Here is a 25,046-nt window from a genome sequence, read left to right as displayed (position 1 = left end):
AATGTGGATTGCCCGTGATAGACTTAAGTCATCTGATTCTAGCAAGAGCTTTTCGCAGATTTTTGGATTGTGTGCTCAGCCAATTGATCCCTAATAAATTCATCTTGCATGTCTCCGAACTTGCATAAACTGGCTAAACCCGTTAAGTTGGCCACGTATTGCTGAACCGATTCGCCTGCCTGCTGTCGTCGTTTACGAAATAGGATTCGGCGGAGGATAACTGTTCTGGTTCTAATTGTTTTTGCAAACTTTTGTAACCCTAACATAAAAATCCTAATGCTACAGCTGCTGCTGTAATAAGCAGGAAGCCATGTGGCAGGAAGTAGGAAGTAGGAAGTGAGTGCAGCAGCAGTAAGTCTGCTGTGTTTATTACCTCTGTGTTTGTTCTCTCAAACAATCCTTCATCATCCTGCTTAGTTAGCCCTTGTGAAGACATTCCCTGTAAGTTATCTCTTTTTTCTAGTTTTAAAACTTTTGTTTAAGTAACTTTGGTTAGGGAATGTCAAAGTAAATGTTATATTTCATCACGTAAATTCACTAAGCTTTCGCTTGTTAAGCTCTTAGTTATAACTGCTGCTGTATTTACTCTATGTTACTTATCCAAGTACTTATTAGTGTTTGTTTGTATTTGTATTTACAGTTTCACACCATTTTTGTAATTAAACATTCTCAACATCACTTTGTGGTTCCAGGAATTATTGCATGAAGGTGTTTAGCTTGCTGAATAATTGAACAGGAGATTCAGAGAGGCCAGTACAATAACACTTAGCGATCAGGAGAAGTGCGTCTCCAGGAGAGTCACAGCAGTGGAGTATGTGGCTGTGTTCCCCAAAGTCTTAAACACGCGCTGTCCCTCTGTTCCCAGACAGTGTAGGAGCAAAGCTTTCTTGAGCACATCACTTACATTTTACAAATCAAGAGCCAGGAGGTAAGTTTCAAAAGACTCCAGCCAGCGGGACCAAGGCACTGGAGGCTCTCCAGGCAGGGAAAGAAAAGGAGAAGGTGGTGAAAGTGAAAATTCAGCCATCCTTGACGCCAAAATGTTGCATACAATACGAGAGCATAGCGGTGCAGTTTGTCTCAGAAAGGCGTTTATTTCCGAACCACTGATCCCGCCAGAAACTCACCTTCTAACCCCAAACACTTTACGGCAAACAAGAACACACTGTCGTCAAATGTACATATTGAAAACATAACACTTTCTACAATATTTTGAATTAGTTTAAGGGAATGCACTAAAATACCTGTGGCCTAATCAAAGCTTTCTTAAAGTGGATCTTGAATAATGTCAAAGAAAAGTAATCTATTTCTTTCATTACATAATTATTCAGTGTTAGAACAATTTTGTTGTGAACAGGTCGTTCAACACAACCAAGTACTTTAATCTTAATCGTAATTTAAGGATTCTTTTGCTATGTTGCAATTGTGTGTAATAGCCTAGGATGGTGTTCCTCAACCTGTGGGGCACGAAAAGAAATGGAAATCGAAGAACTTATTTATTAAAACAAACTCGTTTACTGTGTGGAATGATAAAATTTTAAATCAATATATTAAACTAGCAAAATACCCGCGCTTCGCAGCGGTGAAGTACTGCTTTCAAATTTTAAATAATAAACTGAGGGAAAATGTACCAATAATTATTTGTTAAGGATCTCTTTGTATACCACGTTGTCAGTTCGGCCCTCCGGTTGTAATATGACCAAGCTGTGCGCTGATCTTACTCTTGAGCATGCAACGTATAGTTGGCCATGTGAAAAGCAATCTCGCCTCAAATCAATGCCAACCTTTTGTAGGGTCTGTCCCTGAGACTTATTAATTGTCATTGCGAAGCAGAGCCTTACTGGAAATTGGAGGCGTTTGAATTGAAATGGAAGATCAGAGGGTATAACGGGGATGTACGGAATAAAAACTCTCTCCCCTGAGCCACCGCCAGTAAAAATAGTTGCCTCAATTAGGTTCTTTTGCAGACATGTGACCTGAAGTCACGTGCCATTACAAAGTTTCGGTGGCTATAAGTTTCTCAGTAACATTATTGGTGCCCCAACCTTCAAAATTAGATTATGCTCAGGAGTGTCTGGAGGATTCAGAGTGTGGACCGAGCTGCAGGCTATGGACGTATATATGTACGTAAGTAGGATTCAGTTAGCGTTGGGAACCCGCGTACTAAATTTCTTGAAGATGGGCCCATTAAGTAACAAACACCATTGGAAAGTTAAATATGGCGGCCGACAGTGGTGTCATACCACCGAAATAAGTACATACATCGTTTTCGGTTAGAGCTGGGAAGCCGTCTACCCAATTTCGTGAAGATGGGGCAATAAATAAGAAAGTTTAACATGGCGGACGTTGTCGACCGTTATGACCGTTACGTGTAAAATTTCAAAATGAAACCTGCTTAAGTAAGTTGTAAGGAATGAGTCTGCCAAATTTCAGCCTTCTACCTACACGGGAAATTGGAGAGTTAGTGATGAGTGAGTCAGTGAGGGCTTTGGCTTTTATTAGTATAGATGTATATGTGTATGTATATATGTGTGTGTGTGTGTTTGTACATATAAATATATATATATATATATATATATATATATATATATAGAGAGAGAGAGAGAGATAGATAGATAGAGAGATAGATATGTATGTGTGTATGTGTGTATATTATATATATATATATATATATATATATATATATATATATATATAGCTGTACCTGGCCACACGTTGCTGTGGCTCAGTCTGGTTAAATGGAAAAGAAAGAAAAGAGAAAGCGCACGTTCCTAATATGTTTAATTTCACAATGCTTGTGGGTATACAATATTTTTTGCAGTTCCATTCTCTGTGCAGAATGTTAGACTGAATAATATTGTTAAGTTCGTAGACGTCTTTGTTATTTGGCCGCAAGAATAGCTCGTTCACTCAGCCAATCGTGAATCTTATAATTGGTTTGAATATTGGGAAATACTTTTTTAACCAATTCTTCTTTTGATGTCACTAAATTGCAGAAGTTATGAGGCAATGAAATTCGTCCTGAGGTCAGATCAACCGGCACCTTTCCGTTCCCAATTTCCAGATTTCTTCAACCCCGTTATTGACAGTTTGCATTATTTGATCGTAAATGCCTTTTTGCTGAAGCGTTAGCTTAGGAATATTTGATTGCACATACGACACAAGATCACTCGTGTTGTAATTTTGTTCACGACGCAATTCTACATCAAACGAAGCAGCAGCAGATCGATTCGGTGATGGCATTCCCAATTGATTGAGAACTTTGTTCGCGATTTCTAAGCACAAATCTTCAATCATTATCAACGCTTAGTTGTAGATGTCTGCTGTGAAATCCATGTTTATATTTGAAATTTACTTGCGTATTCGACGGAAAATATCTTCAGCCATGTGCGATTTATATTTCTCCCATAACTGTGTTGGAGATGAAGGAGAGCAGGCGGTCAATATGATTGCAAACAATGCACGAATTTGATTTGGATGTGACTTGTTGCACGTGTCATTAATGTATACATCCCAGAGTCGGTCGTTCGCCAATAAATTCAGAGCTTGAGATGTACTTCAGAAAGTGGCATGTGTAACGCCGTTGACAATTCTCAATTGCTGGAAAGACGTTGGACCGGGCACATTTACCAACAGCATGTGAACAAAGAAGCATTCATCTTGATTGGGATGCACGGTGTACAGTCTGCCTATCGTAGTTTCTTTGAATATGTCAGGTTGTCCGTTGACTCACTCTCCTCGTTTGCGTTGTTCAAATGATTTTCTACTCGCATTCCATGTGTAATACGTAGGCACTTCCGAATACAGCAGTGTTTTCGCAAATGCGTCATTTTGACACAACGTAAAGAAAGCAGTTAACGTTGTAGCCGGTGGATTCAGGGCTATTTGTTGCACATTTGCAGCTGTGAAATAAACGCGTTGTCCATTTTCTAGATGTACTGCTAAGTGAACAACATCTGGACTTCGTTCATGTATGGGAAATGAAAGAATTCGCCATACAGCTTCATTGCTGCTTATGTATCTTCCAGCCTAATACTGTGCGATTTCATCGATATGTATGACCGCATTCCTATCACTTCTTTCTGGTTGCACGCCAAAAACTGCCATGTCGCTGCCTTTATTCACGTACTTACAAATGTATTTGATCGAAACATTGAAATAGAATCGTAAAATATTTAGTATAGCGTGTGCTGCTTTTACGTCCAACAGATGGCTCTGTGTTTTCAAAAAAAGCATGTTTTTACCTGTCACAGGTGTGCCATCTATATAATATGTATATAAAAACACGCGCGTATTCGAATGCAACGTTGTGTCAAAATTTTAAAGCAATCGGTGAAGAACTTTCCATATTTACCAATATGGTTTTGGCAGCCAAGCGCTTTTTTTCCAACCTAGAAGACGTCTCTTGAGATCCGTTTAATCGCCTCGTTGATTGCATGTCCTCCCAGGTAGTTTCAATCCCCATTTCCTGCACCGAGTCATCTCCCCTTTTATGAGTGACTGTGTTAGTGGCCGTACTTTGTACAGGTCTTTGAACGCACTGAATACTTGTAACTGGTGTCGCCCGTCGGCTACTTTCGACAGGGAATGGAAGCAATTGTCGAGTAACAAAAATTATTCGTAAGTGATTTCGCATTAAAGAAATAGTAAAAACTTGATCACTTGGGTCAATACCTAAAGAAATACACACAGCAAATGCAATTGAGAATACACCAGAATCTGTATGATTTAATTGCTGCTGTGCGTCTTCATAAACTATGGGAGGTTTGTAAGGAAACAAAGCCTGAAGGAAACGAAGCTGCTCTTCGGTGAGGTTGAATTTTTTATCAGCGTTTAAACTGTCATAGACATGAATTACAGCACCATCATAATAGGTACACACCCAGTGAGTCACTCGTTCAGTCGCTGCAGAAAGTAATTTTTGAATATGTTTTGCATTTTGTGGAATGAGCATTATAGGTATGTCAGGAGTCCACATTAGCAAAACCTTTTAAAGTTGGAAAATTGTATGCGCAGCTAAAATTTCGTTGAATTTGCTCATGTGATCTGTTGATAAATAATCATTATTTACCAACTCATTCATTGCAAAATCTGACCGTGGTAAGATCACTCCTCCATAACACTAAACACAAACACTAACACTAAAAAACAGCAACACCGCCGGGAATAACACTAAATGAGATAAAGTAAAAGTCTACTAAACTTCTTTATTATAACTGCTTTATTATAGCAGGTGAGGACGCTGGCGCATGCTTGTTGTTGCCGCTCCTACCTGTTAACAACACTTTTCGCAAAATTCGCCTTAATTCTGCACTTTCCTACGCTTGTTCTATTTCATTTATTGTAGGCCTACGTATAGTTCGTGGATACAGCCGACTCGAATTGCATGGATTTGGCTTAATATTTACAGATTTTATGGACTCCACTTTACTGGGAACAGCTGAGTCTGTGGATCACGGGACGAGACCTACGAACATTTCTTTGTACCTGGCGATCTAGCACCTCAGGATGATCTGTCTCTGTGATTATATTCGCTATGCTGATCTGCTCCCGTTTCATCTTACAGTACCCTACGACCGGGAACTGATCTGATGTTCATACTAACCTGGCTTATGGCTTCGGGGCGATCACGCCTGAAATTACCAAGCGTTACTGTTTATAGCTGTGTATTGGAACATCCAAATCCTGCTTCCTCCTCCTGCTGCTTGCTCTCGCCGCTCACCTACGCTACATCACCCGCCTGTCCTACCGGCTCCGTTGTGCTGTGCTGCTTCTACACTGCTATCAGCTAAGTATCACTCACTATTTTAGTGCTTTGAGTACTGAGAAAAGCGCTATATAAATGTAATGGATTATTATTATTTATTATTATACACTAAAGTACAAAAACTGGGGAGACTGGGGACAGTTGCAACACTTTTTGAATTCCCCTCATTTACTCAGAGACTGTTTGCACTACACCAGCCAAATTTGTATACTATAAACTTACATCTGTCTGCTAATTACCCATAGTACTTGTAGTTAATTATATTTTACATATCCTGCACAATATTAATTTGAACTGAAGAAGTCAGATGTTGCAACCGTCCCCAACATTGGGGACGGTTGCAACACATATAAGGGACGGTTGCAACATGTTAAACATATATTAAATTTCAATAATTAACCTTTGCTTTTTCTCTGAACTTGCATAGTACTGTGTAAATCTACAATTATACAATAATATTAAAGTAGATTTTTATTCATATTGAAAGTTCTGTATTTTTATGTCACACGGGATTTTTTAAAAATGCATTTATTGTCCAAACATGGATCTGCTTTAAAACAAGTCAAAAAATATTGAATACAAAGTGAATTTAAAGTCACCCCAACAATTCTACTGGCTCTCAGGATAAATCTGCCAGTTACTAGAACAATTATAATATAATTCTTACTAATTAACAATATTTAAACATACATTTATTGTACAATATTGAGAATATCAAATACAACCCAAATAAAGTTGCACAGATATTCCTAAACAGTGGCTAATCACCCCTCATATAAAGTACCCCACATCTATACTGACTAACAGTAGAAATCTGCCAGTTAGCAGAACAATTTTGGGAACTGGCTTCCAGTGAACCTTTCTACAAACAACAAGAACAAAATAATGCAACTCTTTTAGTTAGATTCACAGTTGTGGGTATGGAGTTACCAAGTGCATTGATTGTACAAGCTAGTGTGACGAGTGTGCCTCTTTCTGCTGAGGTAGCTGCACCAACTTGCCTGTCACCACGTCTTGCCACAACCCTGTCGGGAGTTTGAACAGTTGTTATCCCAGTTTCATCCATGTTCCATATGTTTTGTGACTGAAACTTGTGTTTGTCCAAAACCTGGCTTAAATTGTTAAAAAAATTGTAAACATTTGTTTCATTAAAACTGGTTGCCCTCGAAAGGCTTGTGGCTTGAGGACGTCTTATTGAGAGAGTTGGGTGCCGTTTTAAAAAACCATTAAACCAGTCAACACCAGCCATACAGGCCTCATTCCACTGTGAGGGAAAGTTGCACGTATAGTGAGAGTCGAGTTGAAAATGCAAGCCTACGAACCTGAAATAAAATGTTATAAAATGTAAATAGTTTTTATTATCTTTCACTTTTTACCGATATTACCCTAACCCTCTCACCCTCTTACTCTCTTTATACATTTCTGTTAATTTCTCTTACCTCTTTAGGACTTAACCCATAATCTAAGTCTGCTGCCCTTTGTAAATACTGTTTTAGACTCCTCTCTTGGTCTTCTGAGAAGACTCTTCTGATGGTCCAGTACCCTGCACGTGGTAACTTATCTGATCCCTCACTTGCAAGCTTCTCTCTTTTCTTATGGAATCGAAATAAGGTGGTATGACAGATGGAAAAGTCTTTGGCGACTGTCCTGCCCTCATTCCTAATTACGTTTGAAGCTTGTTCCAAAATTTCGAGGGGAACCCCTCTGTTAGTAACTCTCTTCCTCACTCTTGGCATGCTGGAAAAAACAGATTATTTCTATTTTTAGATCCATAAACTACAGTTAAGCTGTATAGCAGAATACTTTGGACTTAAACTGAAAAAAATGTGCTGATTCTGAACTAAAAATGTTAAAAAGTAATGATATGTAGTCTATTTCAATATGGCTGGTTGGCTTGGGGACGGTTGCAACAAGTTGTTGCAACCGTCCCTGACCTGCCAGCCATGACAGAACACCATGTGCTAGCTATTCAAAGAGTCAGGGAAACATGCTAACAATACTTTTTAAAAGTCAACCCCACAATGATTTGAACTAGATATGTTTTGATTAATTAAAATAAAAGCTATGGACAGTAAGTCAAAAAAACAACTTGGAAAAAAAATTACTTTCATACCTTCAAAACAGTTATTTTTCAATAAATGCAGCAGCAGATGATGAAACTGTATAGTTTCTCTCTGGTGGAGAGAGGGCCTAACTGAGCATGTGCAGTATGAGTATCATCACTCTAGCATGTTTCTAATTGGAGAAATAAGACTTGTTGCAACCGTCCCTTGTTGCAACCGTCCCCAGTCTCCCCTAGAAAGTAACACTAAACCGCAACACCGCCGGGAACACCGGCACACCGCGTCTACTAAACACTAAGAAACACTAAAGGAAAAAATACTATTCAGTAAGTACCGCGTCTACTAAACAGTAAATCAGTAAAGGAGAAAGGACTAACCGCGTCAGCTGTGGAGCTCAGCTCGGAGCGAAATGAAGTGAATGAAATGAGGTGAGTGGGAGGGGAGATGATCACGTGACTCCAACGCCCGCCTTAACTCTCCGTCGCTCCACAAACACACAAACACAGCCACATGGATCCCAACTCTGCTTTATAGATATAGATAATAGTTGAACAAAGAATCTTGGACTGAGGACTTTTTGACTTATTTTTGTATTTAGGTAAACAAGTCTAAAATGCCTTGATGATTACTATCTGTGTGCATTTGGGTGGATGGAAAATATATTATTATGCAAACCAGCTGATACTAAGAAAATATATATGTATATATATTTGCAAGTATAATAATTCTTTGTGTTAACCAATTGAATGCATTAAGATTGTTAAAAGAGGGAAACCATTAACTGTATAATCATTTAACAATATAAGTATATTACTAGTTTGTATTAATAGGCTATGGATTAATTGATTATTAATATGACTTACGTAAACTAATGAACTAAAGATTAATTGTTTATTAATAAGACTTACATATAAAAATGAAGTGTGTACGCAAAGCTGAAAGAACAAACTTGCAACATTTCTGTCAAACTGCTGACTCTTACTCTGTACTCGGGAAAACTGCTAATCTTTTTTATTTTCCAAACGTCTGAGATTTTTGTTTAATCAACAGTAATAGGTTCTTTCACTTCTTTTTAAGTTGTTTTGAACAAATGTGTTGTAATATTACTAAATTCCCCCAAAGAATTGTGTAACCTTATCTCATGACAAACTGTTTCTGTAAGATGTAAGCCTCTCTGCTATAAAGGAAACTCACCCCCCTGCAAGTTTGGGCTATTTGCTGGTAACTGTCAGTGACACAAGCTGACAGGGGCTGCAGTGGTCTCTCTGCTCACCAAGAATAAAGAAATTGCTTTCTTACTCTACATCTGCTGTTTGCCTGCTGTTTGCCTCGAACCTTCATCCACAACTACAACTGTTTATGGTAGTAAAATCACACTGAGTATGTGGACTATCGGCTCTGTGATATTCGTGTAAATGACCGCGTGTCGTGACGTGCCGTTCACCACTAAGAACCGAGTGAACTAGAAGAGCTGACTCCTGTCGGGGAGTGCAGAGTCTTCAGTCGCAGAGAATCCATGCAGGCCGGGGTGGGACTTTACACAGAGCAACAGAGAGACGGGGAGTCGGATTGAAAAGCAAGCACGTCGGGAAAAAGTGAAGAAATGAGCAAAAACAAAAAAAGAAGCCTCATCTGGCTGCATTTCAATGATATTGGAGACTGCAAAGCTGAGTGTAGAATTTGTAAAATGAAAATATCCGTCAGAGCAGATCAGGGTCAGCAACAAACCTGCACAGACATCTAAGAAGCGCTCAGCCGTCCGTCCAGCTTGCCGTCTCTCCTCAGGCTTCCATCCACTAACCCGTGAAAAGTGTTCTGTTTTGAGCCAAGAACTTCTGCTGCCACATCCACTGTCTTGTCTAAAACTGCAGGTATATCACAGCCTTCTGCCACTCAAACAAAATAAGCACATTCATTCCTAAACAAATGACGCCAGCCAGCCAGATAAGTGTCGATGAGGAACTGGTTAAAATAATAGCCCGTGACTTTCAGTCATTTTCCATTGTGTAGGACAAAGAATTTAAAACTTTTGTTCAGGCCTTAAACCCCATGTATGTTCTCCCCAGGAGATAAACCTCATCCCCAACGATTATTCCAGGACTATATAACACGGGGCGGCACAATGGTGCAGTGGTAGCGCTGGAATGGCCAAATGGGGGAGGCAGCTAGAAGGATGAGGTCTCCAGGACTCTATACAAATCCAAATCTTATTATGGGATATATCATCTACTGTTAAATTCTGCTCTGTACTTCTAAAATTTATATTTTTTATTTCTTACTATATTGAGAAATTGTTCTGTTCTGTGTACTGCATTGTATTGTATTGACCCCCTTCTTTTGACACCCACTGCACGCCCAACCTTCCTGGAAAGGGGTCTCTCTTTGAACTTCCTTTACCAAGGTTTCTTCCATTTTTCCCTACTAGGTTTTTTTGGGAGTTTTTCCTTGTCTTCTTAGAGAGTCAAGGCTGGGGGGCTGTCAAGAGGCAGGGCCTGTTAAAGCCCATTGCGGCACTTCCTGTGTGATTTTGGGCTATACAAAAATAAACTGTATTGTATTGTATTGCTGCCTCGCAGTAAGGAGACCTGGGTTCGCTTCCCGGGTCCTCCCTGAGTGGAGTTTGCATGTTCTCCCCGTGTCTGCGTGGGTTTCCTCCCACAGTCCAAAGACATGCAGGTTAGGTGCATTGGCAATCCTAAATTCTCCCTAGTGTGTGGGTGTGTGTGTGTGTCCTGCGGTGGGCTGGCGCCCTGCCGGTGATTTGTTCCTGCCTTGCACCCTGTGTTGGCTGGGATTGGCTCCAGTGTCCCTGTGACCCTGTGTTAGGATATAGCCGGTTGGAAGATGACTGTCTGACTGACTATATAACACGGAGTGTCATGGTGGTGAGACAGGGTCAAAAAAGCTTCAGCAGTTTGCCTGACAACTGACTGCCGGACATCCAGAACGACCTGCTCATACGTGTCTGTCACTTGTCACATGTCACTTTATTGGAAACTTTAAGGTGACATCCTGCCATCTTGGCTGTTGTGAGTTTACTGAGAGATGTACCGCAGAGAACCTGGCAGAGGAGCTGCTGAGAGTGACAACAGAGTGACAAGTAGATAACCCAGTGGCGTGCTGTGTTACTGTATATATACTGTATGTCACGTGGAGAGGCCTGTCCGCCGTCACCAGACATCAGAATTCGAGTGCAGTCCTCTCTCTTACCGTTAGACGGCACTTCTGGAATCGCTAATATGTCACTTATTGTTTTAGAAATAAGACGTGATAGTATTCTTAGGAGTAGTTATAATATTGTAATTCAATTTGTATTATTACATAAAATGGAATAATTTAAAATATGGAATTCTTAAAATTACTAACAAATTTCATGAAATTTAATGAAAACCAAAGAAATGTTTGAATTTTACGTATATTTTATCACATGGATTTTAATTTTAATGTGTCAAATGTGTGACTGTTTATTTTGATGATAAAACAATATTAGCGATGCCCCAGTCTGATCGAGACTTGAGCACTTCTGCCAACAGTGTACTCCCAAATTAAAATTTAGTGTTGCTGGGTGGATCTCAATATAATCAAAAATCTGAAAATGTGCATAAAAACTTTTGGGGGAGGGGTGCCACAAAAACTAATATGAAAAAATGGGGCACACAGGGAAAATGGTTGAGAAACACTGCATTACACACTTGAGACATTAAAGTGGGCACAGCTTCTCTAATAATAACATGAATGGGCAGTGAAAAGGGGGATGAGAAGAAGAAGTTTCATTGTGTCCTTCATGCCATTTCACCATCCACAGTGTTTATTGTGTAATTCCTTTACAGATTCACACAGCATGACCTTAATGTCCAGTCGATTGTCACCCCGGAGCCTAAATATGTACCCCCCCTCCACATTACCTTCTTCTGCAGGTTGGCACTGATGTTCTGAGTTGGACCAGTTGGGGTGACATTCCTTAATGGTCTCTTCACAGCTTTATTTAACTCCACTGCTTAATGTGTTAAATTTAGTAGTCACTTTCTCTGCCTCACATATCCACTGTCCTCCATTCATTGTCCATGTGGACTTTTATACCTTCTTTCAATATATTTTATGTTTTCCTCCAGCTACTCCAGTTTTCCTCACACATTCCTACATGTTGCTTTGGTTGATTGGCACAGACTCTAACTTGGCCCTGTATGACTGGCAGTGTGGGTTTCTTTAGGTCCTGACCTTCATTGGACTGGCACACTGTCCACTGCTGATCTCTGCCTCATGTCCAATGCTCCAAAAATCCATTTATTTGAAAATTTGTACCCAGTGTAGAAAGTGCTTGTCATGTATATTTCTATTTCTGGACAAACTAAACTTTCCCAGTCTAATTTATTCAGCTCATTCTTTATTCTTGATGTCCTCTTTCTGTGTTTTTGTGGCTTACAGACTCACACTAACCAGTTTAGCGCCACCTAATGTACTAAAGTACTAAATACATCAAGTCCAGACCACTGGGGTGCATCTTCAGTTCAGAGAAATTGGGCAGAACACAACATGTCACTCAACACTGAGCGGTCCAATCAAGACACTGGTGAAGTGACAGATGTGACAGTCGAGTAAGGACAAGTGACTAAGGGAGAGCCATCCTGACCTAATGGCCTCCCCACCGGTTTACTAATTTTATGCTTGTCTGCTTCTGTTGCTCCCCATTGAATTGCTGCAAATTATTGAGAACTAAAATCCCCATCTAAACCCCTGCTGACTGCTCACTAGTAAGGAGTGAAAAGGCAGAGTTTGGTTTCACAAACTGATTTTCATTCTAAAATTTGTTTTGCATGCAATTTCACAATTATAAAATAAAAAAAAAAATCTTTTTAATATGCTTTTCATTTTCTTTGTTAGGGATGGTCAATGTTGTATGAGGCTAAAAGCAAGGAATAATGGTCTCTAAAGGTTATTCTCCCTTGATCACTCACTATGCTAATGCCATTGCCCCTGTTCTTCATGTCTCCTTCCATGTGTCTACACACACTTTCATGTTCCTCACACACTGCCTGCACACACATCCACGTCAACAGTTTTACTTCACATCATTCATATGGTGATCAGAGGTAACACCATCAGCGCTCAATCTCCATGACTCCATCCAAACCAATATCCTTTCCAAAGCTCCACAGGAGTCACACTACCAGGCTTTACCTGAGAAGAAGAGCCAGCACAATGTGTGCATGTAAGTGCTGTATGTTTGCACCATATATATTTGCATTTTCCATACCTTCCCAACTGTTTTGTTCTGATATGAGATTTTATGTAATTTAAGACCTGTAAATCCTTCATTTTTCCAAATAATGAGACCACCATGTCAATACGCCACAGTGCACACTGGTGAATGACCACCAGACTGAAGCTTTGTGAATGTCAGTAAGACCAGAAGAAACCTTTCTGAAGATCTCATTACATAACAGGATCCAAGTAAAAGAGACATTTCTACAGTGCTTAACACCTTCTCTCCCTTTCCCTGAATTTTCAGAAATTTCCCCAGCTGTGGAAAACATCCTGTGTGGTCCCAGTGCCAAAGAAAGGGCATTCCAGTGACCCTGAGGACTTCAGACCAGTTGCTGTTACTTCATACATCATGAAGACCTTTGAGAGGCTGGTCCTAAAACAGCTATGGCCTCTAATTTCAGCACATCTGGATGGTCTGCAGTGTGCCAATCAGACACATATCATTGTGGAGGATGCTGTCATCTGTCAGCTCCGCAGTTCCACTCTCACTTGGACAAAGCTGGCACCACAGTCTGGATAATGTTTTTGGGTATCTCCATGGCTTTTATCACCATTCATCCTTAGCGACTATTGAAAAGGCTCAAGGCTATGCATCATGATGCCCCCCTCAGTCTCCTGGACTATGTGAACAACAGACGAGAGTTTGTTCAAGGTTCAAGGGCTGTGTGTCACAACTGGTGGAGAAATGTTCTGCCTCTCTTCTTGTTCATTCTCTACACAACTGACTTCCAGTGCAATCGCAGCACTTGCAACCTGCAGAAATTCTCAGAAGACTCCTCAATCATTGGCTGCCTTAATAATGGAGACAAGTCAAAGTACAGGAGGCTTGTGGAGGACTTTAGCTTGTGGTGCAGGGAGAAACACCTGCTGATAGAATATCAGCAGGACAAAAGAGTTGATGGTGGACTTCTGGCAGGCCAAAGAGAGAGACCACTTGCTGTTCAGAGGGAGGACGTGCATGTGGTGCAGAGCACAAGTACCTGGAGGACCATATAAGTAGTAAACTGGACTGGTCTGACCACACAGTGGTGCTGTACAAGAAGGGCCGGAGCAGACTGGACTTCCTGAGCGGACTCAGGTCTTTTGATGTGTGCAGCAAGCTGCTGGAAATCTTCTAAAAGTCAGAAGTAGCCCGTGTGTTGTTCTACACTGTGGTCTCCTGGGGCATGCAAATGAAGCACAAGGCCTGAAGAAACCAATCAGAAAAGCTGCTCCATCACAGGGCAAACCCTGGACACACTGGGTGCTGTGGAGGAAGGAAGATGGGGGCAAAATTGGAGGTCATCAGGAAAAATCCCCTCCAGGTGGGGCTCTGTGGGAAACTTTAAGCCACAGGCTCATTCTACCACATTGTGCTATGAAGTGCCTTGGGGGTTGTTACTGCCCGCTGCAATGCGTCCTCCTGACATCCTAAACTAAATGCTGATACTCTTTAAGTTCATTTTGCTGTTTCTGCACAATTTACACAGATTGATTGATTGATTGAGATTGATTGATTGATTCTTTGATTGATTATATTATTTGTCTTGTGAGTCCACATCCTTGATTTTTTAAAGTTTTTCTAAATCAATTTAGGTTCCCTTTTTAAGATTTCTTGCATGATTTCCCAGCCAATGTGCCCTCACTTTGAAGGGCAGTTTTGGGTCAGAGAGGACCAAACTGTCAACTTTCTTGTGTCTCCAGATGAGCTCAGTCTTGTAAAAGTGAGAAGTTTAAATGAGACCATTAATCAGGAGCTTCTCACACGTAACAATTCAACATGGCAAAGCAGGCCTGGTTGTTCAGTCACTTGTTAAGAGTCCTCATTTCTCTTGGCACACTCTTGCCACTTTAACGATGCCAAGCCTTTAAGGATGATGTCCAGTGCTGTGTGGAGTTGTGTTTGTGCTCAGGGGTCAAGGGAAGACCCTTGTTGGTAGTGGAGTGCACTCATTGTCTTTCTGAAGTGCTCCTTCTTCAGGTCTTTGGTCTGACGTTGTCTTCCTCAATTCACTGTTAGGCTCTTTGCCTTGACTCTGCTTGGCACAGGGGTTTTGGCACTGAAGCCCCCAACCAGTATAATGGCACAGAGCTAATAAAGCCCCCCCAGGGTTGTCACAGAAGTTTCAGAATGTCCAACTCCAATACCTATAAGGATGATACAGGCTGCTTTGATTTTAAATAAAACAGCAGATCAGACAAAGATGATGGAGTCGGCTTTGTGGCTCCTTATGTTGAATGGACGGTGTTGTTGTGTCAGCCACTAATATCCAGAGATGATCTGCTGGACGGCAGTGTGAATAATGTCCACCTGCTTTATGAGTTTCAGTTAGAACTGTCATCTGGCAAGAGGGAACATGGCTAATCGGATGTTTGCACATCGAGAAATTGCAGCAGGACTCAATATCAAAAGAATCAGAGCAGGCATTAAGAAAAACCAAAGTGCTTAACTGAGTCGTAATGAAAATCAGCAGCAGTCACCGACTAGAAGATATGCCTTAAATCTCGATGTTAAAACTGCAAACAAACTAAAAATGGTATTTCTCTGAATTGATCATCAATCCTGTGAGTCCCCACAGTGAAGTTTTTGGAGGGTTGAATCCTCAGACTCAGGCCATCGACACAAAACCGCACAATAGTTTAAAGGCGAAACACCACAAAAATCAATACTCAAAACTATTAACGGAGAAAAAGCGAGAAGTGTCACGAGCCGATAATCAGACAACATACCGTCTCTAAAATCTAGACGCAGAGCCATTAACACGATCAATGTGAGAATAAGCCTGAATATGTACTCACACACTGAAGATGATTAACAGTTGGATCTGCAATCTTGGATTCTGCCTCGTGTGATGAAGGGTGTGAGGCAGAGCGTCGGTGATGTGGCACTTAATTCTAGGGAGGCAACAGTGCAACACGTCCTAGAAACACAGTCAAGAAGGATAAAGATACAAAATGGCAACAGGACACACTTACAATTTAGCAATAAAAACAGTTTATTAATTGTCAATTCATTATTAACACCAAATGCTCATGTATTAATAATCTCTAATGTACAAGGCCTCCAAGAACTCGAAGTAAAGAAGCAGAAAAAATATTTAAATAAAACAAAATGTCAAGAACGTTCACATTATAACAGGCCTGGCTCATCTTTGGTTAACTCTGCTGGTTATCAGATGAAATGCAGAAAGCAAGCTGATGAAATGTCGGCTAACAGGAGCGCCGCAGAACAATCCCACCACTCAGGTGAGTCCTTCTGAATGAAGACAGACCAGGGAGGGCAGCTGGCTTTGTTCACGTCTTACAAGTCTGTCCTTCTCAGAGTGCCATCCACTTTGTGCTCCAGTCCCAAACTCCAAATGTGCTATGGGGTGCAGTGGGGTTGCCGATCTGGAAGTGGCACTCTATACAGGGCTGATGAATGGTGCCATAAAAATCAGTGATTGATCACAAATGTCACATTACGTGTTTGTGTGATCTTTGTGATGACATTACAGTTTCAGAACATGCTAACTGATAAATAACAGACTTATTCAGTGCATGGTCACAGATTTGAAATGAAAAACACATGAACTCTGAAGTCTGCATGTCACGGCTGTCCTCAACAGTCCACTCAGGAGTGACTGGCAGTTCTTCGCACCAATCAGCTTTCTTCTTTCGTTTTCAGTTGGTATCTGCCTTTTCTGTGCTGTCCTTTCTGATTTTGTCCTCGTGACCTCTGCAACTGAGTGTATTGCATCGATGTCACCTCTTCATTTTGTGGTTTCCACTTTGTATAGTTTTTTACTTTCTTGCATTTCATGGCCAATGTACGCTTTTTAGAGAAGTCCTTATAAGAGTCAAGCTATACTCACACATTTGAGAACATCAATGAAATGAAATGTAAAAAGAGTGTGGCCAAAAAATGAAACATAAACTTACAAAATACAGAAAGTCCAAGCAGAGTGAACCAACGCCGCGTAGTAAGGGGGTCAAATTTGACCTTCAGTGGTGAGGGTACAGAAGGGGCCACTTCTGCTTTTTGGAGTTTTCTGTCAAGTAAATGAAGCCGAAGCTTTGTGTAGCTGACACTCTCTCAGAGCAGAGCTTTCTAATCGTCCATCCTGCTGTTGGAGTTTATTGAGCTCCTGTGGCCTCCAGCTTGTTGTCTCGACATGAAGAAACGTTGTCTTGGGTATTGATATGAAGAAGGTGCTGAACTCAAACTGAAACCTGAACCAACACATTCAGAGTATAGAGCGTCCTTCACACACCACCCCAGGATATACTGACATGGAGCAAAGTAACATTTGTTATAATTTTAGGTTAATTTATCCAAGTAACAGCTGGGGCAGCACAGATCCTTGAGTGTTTTCTGCTTTGTCTTTTCTTTATCTTTTATATGTCAGAAAATAAAATCAGTTCATTTCATTTTCATTGTGTTCTGCATTCATTATAGTGTCCCATTTCTCAAAACATTATTATTTTAAATAATATTCCTTCTATACATTAATTGATATTCTTCACAACTGTGGCCCACTGTGCTAACCCTAGCATGCTGTTGTGACTCCCTCTTCATGTCTTGAACATTTCTCTTTGAACCCTGAATATTTCATTTTATTTGTATTTAGATCTTCTTAAATTCCCACTTTTGGACTCACCCTTGACACACAGCCGATGAATGTGTTTGGATTGTAAAGACTCTTATCATTTATAAATGATAACATAAATTAGTGTAAAAGTCTTATAAAGCCCCTCTACATTGGTCTGTCATGTGACGGCTCTCTTTTTAGTCTCCTGTCCTCCTCGACTGTCCCTCCCCAGTATCTGGTTAGACAGCAATGGCTCTCAGCTGATGTCACTAAATAAGTTCTTCATTATCAGGGTTAAGAACGGCTGTCTGCACTCAGCCCAGGCATCAACAATTAGATGACATCCTAGAAACAGTACGAGTTCATTGCTACTCACATAAGGCCCCATCTCCAAAGCTTCGAAACAAAAATATTCCTCTTGTTGTCAGTGGCACCTCCTGGTGTTTGGCACTGCACTGTGGATTTGATTTGATTCGACTTCTCCATTTTTTATTATTACATTGAACTTTTTCAGTTATGTTCTGTGGTTGAAGTTGTTATCACCACACAGTACTGTTGCTACCTCATTCTGTTGTCTGGTGTTTGTATTGTTCACCATCTTATGTCACAGCACTGGTGCAGAGATGATCAGTCCCTGTATGGCTGACGTCCTTGCAGTACAGTTTCTGAGTCCTTCATGAAATCTTATGTGTTGCTGATGAAGGCTGATACAGGAGGACCATTTTCAACATTCAGAACAGCTAAGAGGCATACTACAAGTAAGCCAGTCATTTATGACTATGAAGACCACTGATGTCTGTAAAGTGTTAACCGCATTTAGGATATCAATGAGGTTTTCTCTTGCACTTCTAAGTTGTTGAAGAAGATTCTTGCTGTTTGTGAAATATGTGTTGTATTCCAGTGTGAATTCATATGTGGCTCTGATGTTACCTTACATTTTGAATCTGTTTGCCACTTTCAGTGTTTTCTCCACTATTCTTAAGTACTTATTAACTACTGTAAACTGGAGTCCTTTACCTCATCCAGAAAGTTTTCTTTAATTATTTGGTTGAGGATCCAATGGAAAGATCATTTGTCATTTCTGGGACAAGTTTTACTCCCAATATAATTTTGTGTGTTTTCCCGAAAACTTTCTTTGGAAGAGTACCCTTTACCACATTCAGAACAGGTGTACTGCTTCTCTCCAGTGTGAATCCTTCTGTAGCACCTAAGTGCACTTGGATGTGAGAATCGTTTGCCACACTCTGGACAGCAATAAGGTTTCTCTCCAGAGTGAATTCTCATATGATCTTTAAGTACCATGCTGTCTGAGAAAAGCTTGCTACAGTCAGAACAGCTTTGATTTTTAGATAGATAGATAGATAGATAGATACTTTATTAATCCCGATGGGAAATTCACATTTTATTAGAATTAATTATTTTACATGTATGAAGAAAACTGTTATATGAGAATCACATTTCACATTCAGCACAACTATAAGGCTTCTCTCCAGTATGACTTTTCGTATGCTTATACAGAGAATTAAGGTGTGAGAATTGTTTACTACATTCCAAGCAAAGGTGAGGTTTCGCTCCGGTGTGACGTCTGATGAGACTTTTTAGGGTGCTTTGTTGTAGAACTGCATATCACATTCAGGACAACAATAAGGTTTATCTCCATTATGAGTTCTGATGTGGCACTGAACTGTGCTTAAATATAAGAATCGTTTCTTACATTCAGAATGGCAATGAGATTTTTCTTCAGAACGGATTTTGGCATGTGTATAAATACCTTTCTGTCTTCTATAACATTTCCCACATTCAGAACATACATACTGCATTTTCGCTTAAGTGGGAATTTCTGTGTTTACTTGAAAAGAGCTAATGTTTAAAACCTTTTTCCACATTGAGAACAGCAATATGGATTCGCTCCAGTATCAATTTCTGTGTGCCTATGAAAACTGCATTTGTCAGAAAATTGTTTGGTATATTCTGGAGAATAATGAGGTTTTTAACCTGTGTGGATTCTTCTGTGCCTCTGAAGGTGGCTTCTCCTTGAGAAGGACTTACCACATTCTGAACAACAATGAGGTTTTTCTCCTGTATGAATTTGTTTGTGCAACTGAAGTTCACTTCTCCTTGAGAACGATTTACCACATTCTGGACAGCAATGAGGTTTTTAACTGTGTGGATTCTTCTGTGCCTCTGAAGGTGGCTTATCCTTGAGTAGGACTTACCACATTCTGAACAACAATGAGGTTTTTCTCCTGTGTGAATTTGTTTGTGCAACTGAAGTTCACTTATCCTTGAGAACGATTTACCACATTCTGGACAGCAATGAGGTTTTTCTCCAGTGTGGATTATTATGTGCCTCTGAAGATGGCTTCTCCATGAGAACGACTTACCACATTCTGGACAACAATGAGGTTTTTCTCCTGTGTGGTATCTTCTGTGGTCCTGAAGATGACTTCTCCATAAGAATGACTTACCACATTCTGGACAATAATGAGGTTTTTCTCCAGTGTGGATTCTCCTGTGCCTCTGAAGATTGCTTCTGCTTGAGAACAACTTACCACATTCTGGACAACAATGAGGTTTTTCTCCAGTGTGGATTTTTCTGTGCCTCTGAAGATGGCTTCTGCATGACAACGACTTACCACATTCTGGACAACAATGAGGTTTTTCTCCTGTGTGGTATCTTCTGTGGTCCTGAAGATGACTTCTCCATAAGAATGACTTACCACATTCTGGACAACAATGCGATTTTTCTCCAGTGTGGATTCTCCTGTGCCTCTGAAGATTGCTTCTGCTTGAGAACAACTTACCACATTCTGGACAACAATGAGGTTTCTGCTCTCCAGAGTGAATTTCTGTGTGTTTGTTAAGATTCTTGATCTTTGGCAAATGCTTGCCACATTCATGACAACAATATGTTTTTTCTACAGTGTGAATCTTCATATGCTTATTAAGATAGATTTTGTGTGTGAATTGTTTGCCACATTGCAAACAACATTTTTTTCCAGTATGAATTTGATTTTTTTTCTCCACTTGCTGTCGATCAATTTTGATGGCTTCTGTCTGTGTTACTCCAGTAGCAGGGAGAGAACTGCAGTGTAAAAAGGCTGCTGTCTGGTTCTCTGATTCTGTTGCTGATTTCTTCATACCTTTCTCTTTGTATTGAAGAGATGGCTGACCAAATGAAGGTGAAGGGAAGCTACCATTCTTCTGTAAATCTGAAATAACACAAACATTTTAAATATTTTTTTCCTGACACTTACAAGGCGACTTACAACATTTGAGACACAATTGGTTATTTATGAGCCAATCTTAGAAAGTAATGCTGTAAGCTTCAATTTAAATTCATACGAATATAAATTCCTTTCATAGTCATAGACAATGCTATAGTCTTTTCCCCCCAATAAGTTAGTATGAGATAGAACTTTCTTGCTATAACTGACATTCAGTGTGTTAATTGAGTCAGTTGTTGTTCAGAACTGGTCCCAGCGCACATGGACTTAAAGACCCATAAGACACTTAAATGGTTCAGAAATGTTTAGAAGATAGATAGATAAATAGGTAGATAGATACTTTATTAATCCCAAGGGGAAATTCCTATACTCCAGCAGCACCTTACTGATACAAAAAAACAATATTAAATTAAAGATTGATAAAAATGCAGGTAAAAACAGACAATAACTTTATATAATGTTAACGTTTACCCTCCTCCCCCCCCAGGTGGAATTGAATAGTCGCATAGTTTGGGGGAGGAATGATCTCCTCAGTCTGTCAGTGGAGCAGGACAGTGACAGCAGTCTGTCGCTGAAGCTGCTCCTCTGTCGAGTGATGACACTGTTTAGTGGATGCAGTGGATTCTCCATAATTGATAGGAGCCTGCTGAGCGCCCGTTGCTCTGCCACAGATGTCAAACTGTCCAGCTCCATGCCAACAATAGAGCCTGCCTTCCTCACCAGTTTGTCCAGGCGTGAGGCGTCTTTCTTCTTAATGCTGCCTCCCCAGCACACCACCGTGTAGAAGAGGGCGATCGCCACAACTGTCTGATAGAACATCTGCTGCATCTTATTGCAGATGTTGAAGGATGCCAATCTTCTAAGGAAGTATAGTCGGCTCTGTCCTTTCTTACACAGAGCATCAGTATTGGCAGTCCAGTCCAGTTTATCATCCAGCTGCACTCCCAGATATTTATAGGTCTGCACCCTCTGCACACAGTCACCTCTGATGATCACGGGGTCCATGAGGGGTCTGGGCCTCCTAAAATCCACCACCAGCTCCTTGGTTTTGCTGGTGTTCAGGTGTAGGTGGTTTGAGTCGCACCATTTAACAAAGTCTTTGATTAGGTTCCTATACTCCTCCTCCTGCCCACTCCTGATGCAGCGCACGATAGCAGTGTCGTCAGTGAACTTTTGCATGTGGCAGGACTCCAAGTTGTGTTGGAAGTCTGATGTATATAGGCTGAACAGGACTGGAGAAAGTACAGTCCCTTGTGGCTAACCCTAATTTTAGAAGTGATTTTGTAAAGCTTAGAAATTAAACAATATTTATAAACTTTGAACAGAACTTTTAAGAAGAACTTTTCTTTTTTTTTGCGATATCAATTTTCACTTTTTTGTGTGAACTGTTTTAGTTAGAATTTTTACTAAAGCTTTTAAAAACGAAGATATTTTGTCTGTGTAATCATTTCAGCGTGTCAAGCTTTTGCTGAATCTCATTATGTATGTTAGAGCTGCCGAACATTGGTAATTATGGGGAAAAATACAGCTACACTTTTCATCAGAAAACTTGCCACCTAGAGGGTTTGAACTTGAACTGGAAACTACCATCTGAGAATTGAGGACACTTGTGCTCCTGAACTCGCCAGCGAATGATAAAGACCTGAGCTACTGGGACGTACTGTGCTCTTATCTTCTATATCTGCATGATTGTAAATGAAACCAAGCTCACCGTACCTGAACCTGAGAAGATTTAAGAGACTGTAATATTACATGCAGTAAGGCATTGTGGATGATCGCTTGTGCTTTTGCCCGAGTCATGGAAGCCTCGCTGTAAAGACGTAATCTGTTATGCTGCAGTGTCCCAATTGTGACAAAGCAGTTTGTCTTGAAACACTCTGTCATCAGAGACTCATACTTGCTGTGAATATGGCGATATCCAAGCGTAGTTGAAGTGAAGTTACCAGGAGTAATCAGAGTATGGACTCAACGGCAGAGAATGTGCTTGTGGATCTTACAGATCACTTAAAGAAAATGCAAGATTGACTTTCTAAGCTTAAGACTGAAATTGAAAGCCTTAAAAACATTCTGGAAAACCACAGTGAAGTAGCACGGTTGCTTGAAATCTTTTGTGAGACATGCAGTCAAGCAGAAGAGCTGAATAAAAGAGTAATATCTATGCTAATTAAAGAACAAACAGAAAACAACATTCACAGAAAATTCTAAGAAATGGGACAAATTTAGTGACACTACAGCAACATGGCTGAAAGATACAAAGAGCCTTTTAGCACACTCATCTGACGAGCAATTAGTTAATCAATTCAGAGAGATGCAATTTTGAGAATGAGATCGAAGAGAAACTAGAGTCCTGCAAGCTTCTCAGTTAAAGTGCGCTCTCAATAAGAAATGTGGCTTGTCTTCCCAGCTAAGGGCCTCGGCAACATCACTCCCTACAACAGTTGTAATTGAACAATTGACACTCGATAGCATCCTACAAAGGCTGAATGAACTTGAGTGTGACAGACAAGAACAATCTGTAACTAATACAGGGGCCTGTTGGCAGACTTACACACACAATCTCACAGGTGTGCTCATATAAAATCAAGTCGAATGTCAGAAGGCAGTCACCGAAATGGCCCAAAAAAAGGAAGCTCCAGTTCCTGTTCCTCCTGCGCCACATGGTGAAGTACCACATAGACAAGTCCCTTTATTCACAGGCGACCCCTTGGCTTATGCAGATTTTATCACAGCCTTTGATCATGCTGTAGGTGAAGTGCTAGAAGACCATCAAGATAAACGAGATTACTTGATTCAATACACAAGAGGTCCTGCTCAGGAAACGATTATGGGTTGTGCACGATTATCACCAAGTCAAGGCTATGAAAAGACCAGAAAGCCGCTTGAGAGTTACTATGGCAACCAAATATTTATAGTTGATGGATACATAGATAAAGTATTGAAGTGGCCTCAAATAAAACAAAAACAACGGAGAGACATTGAGAGACTATGTAACCTTTCTTGATAACTGTATGGACGCAAGGAATCGGGATGAATTCAACAGCAATCAACATCTCTGTACTATCGTCACAAAGCTCCCACACTCCTCACAAGATAAGTGGTGAAATACAGCCTTTAAACTTGAAGGAAGAGAAGACAAAGAGGCAGATATTTACAATCTTAACAATCTTTACACATTGACAGGCTAGGATGTTAATGTATTCTGTTTATGGAAAGGCCCCACAAGGTAGCACAGAGAAAGAAAAGAGCGACAAGGCTAAGTTTCCACTGAAGAGCAGTCAGAGATCAGGAAGTGTCTTCACTACAAGTATTACTGACGATACTGGAAAGGGGACTCGAGAAACCTCAGTCAAAAAGACTGTTACTGATGTCTGTGCATTTAAAAAGCCTTGTGTATTCTGTAGTGGCCAGCATACTCTTGCTGAATGTAGTAAAATCAAAGATCTGCAGCATAAAGTAATAATTGACATTTTAAAATCTAAAGGTTTATGTTTTCACTGTCTCAAACAGGGGCAAATTGGCAAGAACCGCAAAGAAAGGATGAAATGTCAGACATGTTCTTTGCAGCACACAGACATCCTGCACATCAAAAAAAGAGGTTGGAGCGACATCTTCAGCTACAGCCAGTGTGGCAACATCTACTGACAGGGAAGCTGAGACTGGAACTTGTGCCTTTACTGGGGCCGGTGAAGAATGCGCACTGTACAGTATGTGGTTCATGTTAAGGTAAAATCTAATAAGAGCGAGAGGTATGTAGAAACATAAGACTTTAAAGACCCTGGTAGTACAGTAACAATTTGTACTCAAAAGCTCCAGAGACAATTGCACCTTCAGGGGAGAAGAACACAAGTATTCCTCCAAACTATGAGTAACTATGATGATCCAAAAATGCTAACCAAATGCTCTGTCTTATCAAATTTGCAAGTCTGTGGTCTCAATGATGATGAATATATTGATTGGACAAAGGTCTTCACACAGGTCTTCATTCCAGTGAACAGAGAAAGCACTCCACTACAAGAGGACATTGAGACGTGGGCAGATCTTATCTCGTATTGACTCTGAAGTCGATTTTTTAATAGGAATCAACAGCCCAGGCGTATAATTATTTAGCATGTGTGGGTCTAGGTCTGACTTTTTATGTAATGGTTTAATGACTGACACTTTTAGTGCATCAGGT

At 40.4% G+C, this 25,046-nt stretch overlaps 3 protein-coding genes across 13 annotated transcripts in view; 1 reads left to right on the top strand and 2 right to left on the bottom strand.

Annotated features, from left to right (window-relative positions):
• The window catches only part of LOC114652512 (tripartite motif-containing protein 16-like), a 979,029-nt gene that overhangs the window by 724,217 nt on the left and 229,766 nt on the right, over positions 1-25,046 (bottom strand). The gene's annotated exons all lie outside the window — the stretch shown is intronic.
• LOC114641503 (tripartite motif-containing protein 16-like) overlaps positions 1-25,046 on the top strand; it is a 1,283,323-nt gene that overhangs the window by 1,185,141 nt on the left and 73,136 nt on the right. The window lies entirely within an intron of this gene.
• LOC114652530 (zinc finger protein 664-like) overlaps positions 18,121-25,046 on the bottom strand; it is a 366,114-nt gene continuing 359,188 nt past the window's right edge. Inside the window, exon 4 of the transcript XR_007934994.1 lies at positions 18,121-18,575. The gene's annotated coding sequence lies outside the window, so the exon portion shown is untranslated. The remainder of the gene's footprint in view (positions 18,576-25,046) is intronic.

This window comes from Erpetoichthys calabaricus, chromosome 5 (assembly GCF_900747795.2).
Source record: "Erpetoichthys calabaricus chromosome 5, fErpCal1.3, whole genome shotgun sequence".
In the NCBI taxonomy this organism is placed as follows: Eukaryota; Metazoa; Chordata; class Cladistia; order Polypteriformes; family Polypteridae; genus Erpetoichthys; species Erpetoichthys calabaricus.
The sequence above is the reverse complement of the archived record's forward strand: the minus strand, read 5'-3'. Positions and strand labels throughout refer to the sequence as shown.